This window comes from Pteropus alecto, unplaced genomic scaffold (assembly GCF_000325575.1).
Source record: "Pteropus alecto unplaced genomic scaffold, ASM32557v1 scaffold12, whole genome shotgun sequence".
NCBI lineage: Eukaryota > Metazoa > Chordata > Mammalia > Chiroptera > Pteropodidae > Pteropus > Pteropus alecto.
This window is the reverse complement of record NW_006432669.1, coordinates 1755184-1762244: the sequence shown is the minus strand read 5'-3', so window position 1 is coordinate 1762244 and position 7061 is coordinate 1755184. Positions and strand designations below refer to the sequence as shown.

The window sequence follows — 7061 nt, the reverse complement described above, 5'->3', positions numbered from 1 at the left end:
TACATCTCAGCCTCTTCGGGATCTGACCCAGCCCACTTCTCCCAGACTTTTATCTTGTTAGTTTCCCCTCCCTCAAATCCATGGTTCCAGTCTTGCCTGGTTTCCTGAACCCACCAAGCTCAACTATCTCCATGAATTTGTGTTTATGTTACTCTCTCTGCTGGGAACATCCTTCCTCTTGCTCTTCATTGGGCAAAATACTGCCCAGCCACAGCCAGATGCCATCATTTCCAGGAGCTTCTCTGGGAAGTTTTCTCTGACCCCAGCTGGGCTTAGTTTCTTTCTTGAATTGCTCACATAATACCAGTGCATGGCTCTGTGAAAAGACTCATAGTAGTCCTCCTTATCTGAAGTTTTGCTTTTTGCAGGTTCAGTTTACCCCCAGTCAATCGAGGTCCAAAATTATTAAATAGAAAATTCCAGAATCAAACAATTCATAAGTTTTGAATTGCTTGAAGTTATGGATACTGTGATGAAATCTCATGTAATCCTGCTCCAACCCACCTGGGACGTGAACCATACCTTTGTCCAGCTTTTCCATGCCATACACACTCCCTGCCTGTTAGTCACTTAGTAGCCATCTGGGTTATCAGACTGATCATCGCAGTATCACAGTGCTTGTGGTCAAGTAATCTTTATTTTACTTTATAATGTCTCATTCACCTCACTTCATCTCATCACACAGGCACTGTATCATCTCACATCATCACAAGAAGGGTGAGTACAGTATGATAAGATATTTTGAGAGAGAACACATTCATATATTCTTTATTGCATTATATTGTTACAATTCTTCTATTTTACCATTAGCTATTTTGTTAATCTCTTACTGTGCTTAATTTATAAATTAAACTTTATCATAGGTATGTATACACAAGAAAAAACATAAGAGTATATATAGAGTTCAGTACTATCTGCAGTTTCAGGCATCCACTGGGGGTCTTGGAACAGGAGTCTCAGAACGTATCCCCCTTGGAGAAAGGGGACTACTGTACTATATATCACTGTAATAGCTTCTTGCCTGTGAGCAACTTGGGAACAGGAGCCATATCTTATTTGCCCTTCTATTCTTGTTTGCTTTTCTATCTATTCATAGTGCTGGGCAAATAGTAAGAGCTTCATATATATCTGTTGCATGGGGTAAAAAGTTTTAATATTTAAAAGCAGGTGATACTAATTGCACAACACTCTAAATGTTATAGTTTAAAAAACAATCACACTATCTCTTTTTTTCATAATTTAATATCCTTTATAAAATAATAAACAAGTATTAAATTATCGTGCCCTCATATAACATTGATATGACATTCTTATTCTCTTTTAGGTACACATAACAAAAAACATGAGTTCACATATCTTCTACTAATCCATCTGATTTAAGACAAAGTAAGCTCAATCTGTTTGAAGTCAAGTCAAGGTAATTCTGACAAGCACATATGTACTGTGTGTACTGCTGTATGTTGCACATTAAGTAAGGCATTGGAGGGCATAAGGGTAAGGAAAGCAGGTGGTATAGGGAAGATTGAAAATATCAAAATGAATAGAAGGTCTCTATCTTTAGTAAGCTCACAGATCATTGGGGAAAGCATACCTCCTTCTCTGCGATATTTAATTAGCCTGCTACCTAGAACTATGGTGGATCAACATGACAGAAAAGTTTTGCGTTCAAGATCCTTTTTAAGTTTTTAAGATGATGTCAGGGTTGAACAACAAGGCTTTCAAGAGCAAGGAGTGAAAGACACTCAAAGACATCCCTGGGGTCAGCCTCATTGTGGGAAGTGCCTTGAATCTAAACTTGCTGGGAGGCCACTCTAGGGGAGCTTTCAGTCCGTGACTGATATAGCTCATGAAACCACCCAGGAACATGGCCATATTTCTTTAAGAGGAAGCTTATTCACACAGCAGAGGCAGACATGAGGTTGCTTTTGCAGCCAAGTCTCTTACAGGGAGTCTCAGGGAAGAAGAACATTTCAGGCAGAAGATTTAAACTCCTTTTTATTAACCTTTGTGGCTTCGTTCTGAAACTAGTAGGGCTCAAATGAGAACTCTGTGTGACTCTGTACTTGAGAAGCTCTCCTTCTTCTCCTTTTAGCTGATTTTCCACTACTTCTTCCTAAAATCTGATGAAAACGGGTCATGCATGACTTCTGATGTATACTGCTTCCGCTTGAAGGTTAATATAAGTACACACGGCATGCAAGTTTTTTTTATCACAAGGAGGAAAAAACCTCAAATGCTCCCCAGGAGTCAAGGCTGAGAAAGCAGCAAGGGTGGATTCGCAATCAAATTTCACTCAACGATGATCTCGCTCTCTGACTTCCTACCTATCTGTGTAAAAATCTGGTGTTATATGTACACTACTGCCTCCAAAAGCTTACTCAGGAAGGGATTATTGGGACTATCTATGATCAATAAATAATATTTAGTACAAAGAAATACTGCATTAATAAGAGAGACCAATCTCAAGAACTCTTTCATAATTATGTCCTACCATATTTTTTAAGGTCTGGGGAGATAATTAGCTAGGGGCTATGTGAGGACAGAATTCTCACCTCCAATAGAGCATCTACTCAACAAGCCCTTAAGTCAATGGATCTAAAACTTCAACACATTAGAACATGCTGGGTTGTTAAAATGCAGATTCCTGGGCCATAAACCAGAACTACTGTGCCAAAATCTGATTTTTAAACAAGCATACCAGGGGCTTTGATAGAGGAGTTCTGCTGATCAAGCCATGAAAAACAACACTGAATATTCATTTAGGTGGGTTTTTACTACAGGCTCATACAACTTTAATGACATTCTTATCATAGGAATTCAAGCAACTCAGGATTGTTTGGGCAGTAAAATTATTCTGTATGATGCTACAATGGTAGATACATATCATTACACATTTGTCAAAATCCATAGAATGTACAGCATGGAGCTTAAACTGTAATGTAAACTATGGATTTTGGTTGACAATGATGTGTCAGTGTAGGTTCATAAATTGTAACAAACGTACCCCTCTGGTGCAGGATGTAGATAGTGGGGATAATTTTGAGTGTTTAGAGACAGGGGTATATGGGAACTCTCTATACTTTCTGCTCAATTTTGCTGTGAACGTAAAACCACTCAAAAAATTTATGAATTAAAAAAATCACAAACATTCAAAGAACAGCACTGATTATAAGGATAAGCCTTTAAAATAAAAGAACAAGTAGAAAAACGATCCTGATCATTAATGATGAAAGAAACAAGAGGATCATGAGCTACATGTACTGTGAAAACAAATGATGTCATGGTAGCATTTGGAAGAGTGAGCCACATCATACAGTGAATCTTTGCCATGTGTCTTTGTGGGACACTTGATTCTCTCCATCACCACAAAAGAATTGATCTGGTTAAATGAGCTTCAACATCTCAAGGAAGAGGATTAGGGAATGAAATATAAGACTTAAGGATAAGCAAGAAGTGCTCGTGATTTAATCCATTGGGAAACAGTTATTTTTCAAAGATCTTAAAACTAATTTTTCTTTTCCTTCTGACTTCTTGGACAAGACAAAGAATTCTTCTGTTCCCTCCCTTTCTGTTTGTTTGGATACTCTTGATTCCCTGATGAACCTAGAGCATACCTGGTTGACTGGGAAGGAGATGTTCTCATAGGGATAAAAGGCAGAATTAAATTTCAAAACCAAATAAGGAGGTAGTTTTCAAGATCAAGCCTTGATTTAGGAAGGTAATTGCTATGAACTGCATGTTTGTATTCCACCAAATTCGTATGTTGAAATCCCAATGGCCAATGAGACATTTGGAGATGGGGCCTTTGGGAGGCAACTAGGTCATGAGGATGGAGCCCTCATGATGGGATTAGTGTCCTTACAAATCTATAGTGACACTACAGAGCCTGCTTCCTCTCTCTTTGCTTTCTACCTTGTGAGGATACAATAAGAAGATGGCTGCCTAAAAACTTGGAAGAGGGCTCTTACCAGACACTGGCTAGGTCAGCCCTTTGATCTTGGACTTCTCAGCCTCTAGAACTGAGAGGAAAAAATGTTTGTTGTTTCAGCCATCCAGTTTATGGTATTCTGCTATAGCAGCCCAAAATGACTAAGGCAGTGATAAAGGAAACAACCAAAAAAAAAAATCAAATAAAAGAGATTTTAGTAGAAATAAACCCAGTGTACCCAATCTTCAATTAAAAACGTAAATTGCAAAAGAGACTTTAATAAATATTGGGAAAATAAAGATATATGAAAGTGTACTAAATAAAAGAATACCAATTAAAATTTTCCCTAATTAGCTCAGGAGACGGTATGGTTGAAATTTGATTAAAAAAAAAAAAAAACAAACTCCTAAGATTTTTGCTATAGGAAACTACTGTGGAAAAAGGTAAAAAATTTTAAAACATAGTGAGTGCTTAAGTCAGTATAAAATCTATACTATTGATATTTCTATGTCAACGCATATACTCCAAAGGACAACTAGACAAAAGACCAGCAAAGTAATAGAAGACCTGAACACTATAAACCAACTAGACCAAAGAGAAATCTATATTTCACTAAGAAAGAGATTGCATATTTTTCTCAAGAACACACAAAACAGTATTCAGGATAGGCCATAAAACAAGACGCAATAAATTTAAAAAGATTAGAATCATGCAAAATATGTTCTCTGACCACAATGGAATGAAATGAGAAAACCAAACTAGGAGATTTTGGGACTCTTGTATATGCGGAAATTAAACACCACACTCCTAAATAACAAATGGGTCAATGCAGAAATCACAAGGGAGATTAGAAATACTTCGAGATCAATTAAAACAAAAGCACAACTTGCCAAGACTTATAGCTGTACATGACTATATTAAAAAAAGAAAATTTTCAAATCAGTAACCTAAACTTCCACCTTACACAGATGGAAAAAGAGGAGCAAACTAAATCTAAAGCAAGTAGAAGAAAGACAATAATAAAGATAACAGTGAAAAATAAAATAGAAAAAAATAGAGAAAAATCAACAAAACCAAAAGTAGTTTTTCTGAAAATTTCAACAAAATGTGCAAACATTCTCTAGAGTGACCAAGGAAGAGAGAAGACTGAGATTGCTAAAATCAGGAATGAAAGACAGATTACTATTGACCCCACATAAACAAAGAAGGATTACAAGTGAAAGTTATAAATTACTATATCCCAACAAATTAAATAACTTAGAAGAAACAAAAAATTCCTTGAAGAAAACCACCAAAATTAACAAAAGAAGAAACAGACAATGCGAATAAACCATAACAGGTAAAGCAATTGAATTTACAGTAATTTAAAAAAAAATCTTCTCACAAATAAAAGCCAATGTTCAGATGGCTTCATTGGAGATTTCTACCACACATTTAAAAATGCATTAATATCATTTCTTCACAACTCTTGCAAAAAATATGGGAGAAGGGAACACTTCCCCATGTATTCTATGAAGGTATTATTACCCTGATACCAAAATCATCATAAGAAAACTACACACTCATGATTTTTATACATGTATATATATATATATATGCATAAAAATCCTCAATAAAATACAATTAACCCGAATCCAGCAAAGTATAAAAGGAATTATACAGGTCCAACTGAGATTTATCCCTGGAATATAAAGTTGGTTTAATATCTGATAACCAATTAATATAATACCATATTTCAATAGACTAAAGAAGAAAAACTACATGATCATCCTAACAGACCCAGAAAAAATGTCTGGCAAAATCCAACACTGCTTTCATGATTAAAACACTAAACAAATTAGGACTACAACTCATGAGATTTTTTAAAATGAACACTGAAAAACAGTAATTAAAAGAAGAATTAGAACCACTGTTTTCTTCCCATCACATTCCAAAGTTGGTTTAGAAGTTAATTGCATTATTTTAAAACTTGGTTCATTTTTTTTTACACTTAATTATTATTGAACTCAATATTTCCACCTTCAATAAAGGTGTTTTAAGATGAACTCTCTGATTTTTAAGGTCCTAAATAGAATAGCTAAAATGATTTCTGAATTCCACAAATGAGAAGTGAAGAGGTTAAAGGTAAAACTGTAAATGACCTAGTCTGGTGAGTTCCAAAGTCTTCCTGACCAAACAAGGCTAAGAGACGTTATCCTAAAAAAAAATAATGAGATGAGTGTAATAGAAAGAGTGCACATATAGACCATATTTTATGCTTCAATATGACCTACAAAAAACTGCTCTATTAGAATTGAAGGTGATCCTTGAGTTTGATATAGCTATGGTTTTCTTTTAAAGAACTTTAATGACTTCAGCTTTAGAAGATACTTTTAGTAAGATAATAGCCCATCCTACTTTGTAAGCTTTATTGCTTAGTCTCTCTCTCCTGAGAGTGGCATAGGATACATTCATGCTTAATGGAAACATCACTATTTTTCACACATCTTCCCACCTTTGTGCCTTTGCTCATACTATTCTCTTTGTCTGTTGTGCCTTCCCCAGATTTTATCCTCACCTATCAAAGCTGCATCCATCATGTAAGATCTATCTTCAATACCATTATCTTTCAGGTTAAAGACAAAGAGAGAACCTTAAACGCAGCAAGAGAAAAGACTGTCAGCTGATTTCTCAACAGAAACTTTGCAGGCCAGAAGGGATTGGCACAAAATATTCAAAGTGATGAAAAGCAAGGACCTACAACTAAGATTACTCTACACAGAAAAGCTATCATTTAGAATTGAAGGACAGATGAAGAGCTTCCCAAATAGGAAAAAGCTAAAGGAGTTCATCAACACCAAAGCAGTATTACAAGAAACGTTAGAGGAATTTCTTTAAGAGGAAGAAAAAAGAAAAAAAGATAAAAAAGATTAGAAAAATGGCAATAAGTACATATCTAGTAATAATTACTTTAAATATAAATGGATTAAATGTTCCAATTAAAAGACAGGGTGGCTGAATGGATAAGAAAATAAGACCCTTAGATATGCTGCCTAAAAGAGACTCACTTCAGATCGAAAGACACAGACTAGAAAGTAAAGGGATGAAAAAAGATGTTTCATGAAAATGAAAACAAACAGGAAAAAATCTGGGG

At 35.4% G+C, this 7061-nt stretch overlaps 1 protein-coding gene across 1 annotated transcript in view; it reads right to left on the bottom strand.

Annotated features, from left to right (window-relative positions):
- FAT3 (FAT atypical cadherin 3) overlaps window positions 1-7061 on the bottom strand; it is a 603882-nt gene that overhangs the window by 250884 nt on the left and 345937 nt on the right. The gene's annotated exons all lie outside the window — the stretch shown is intronic.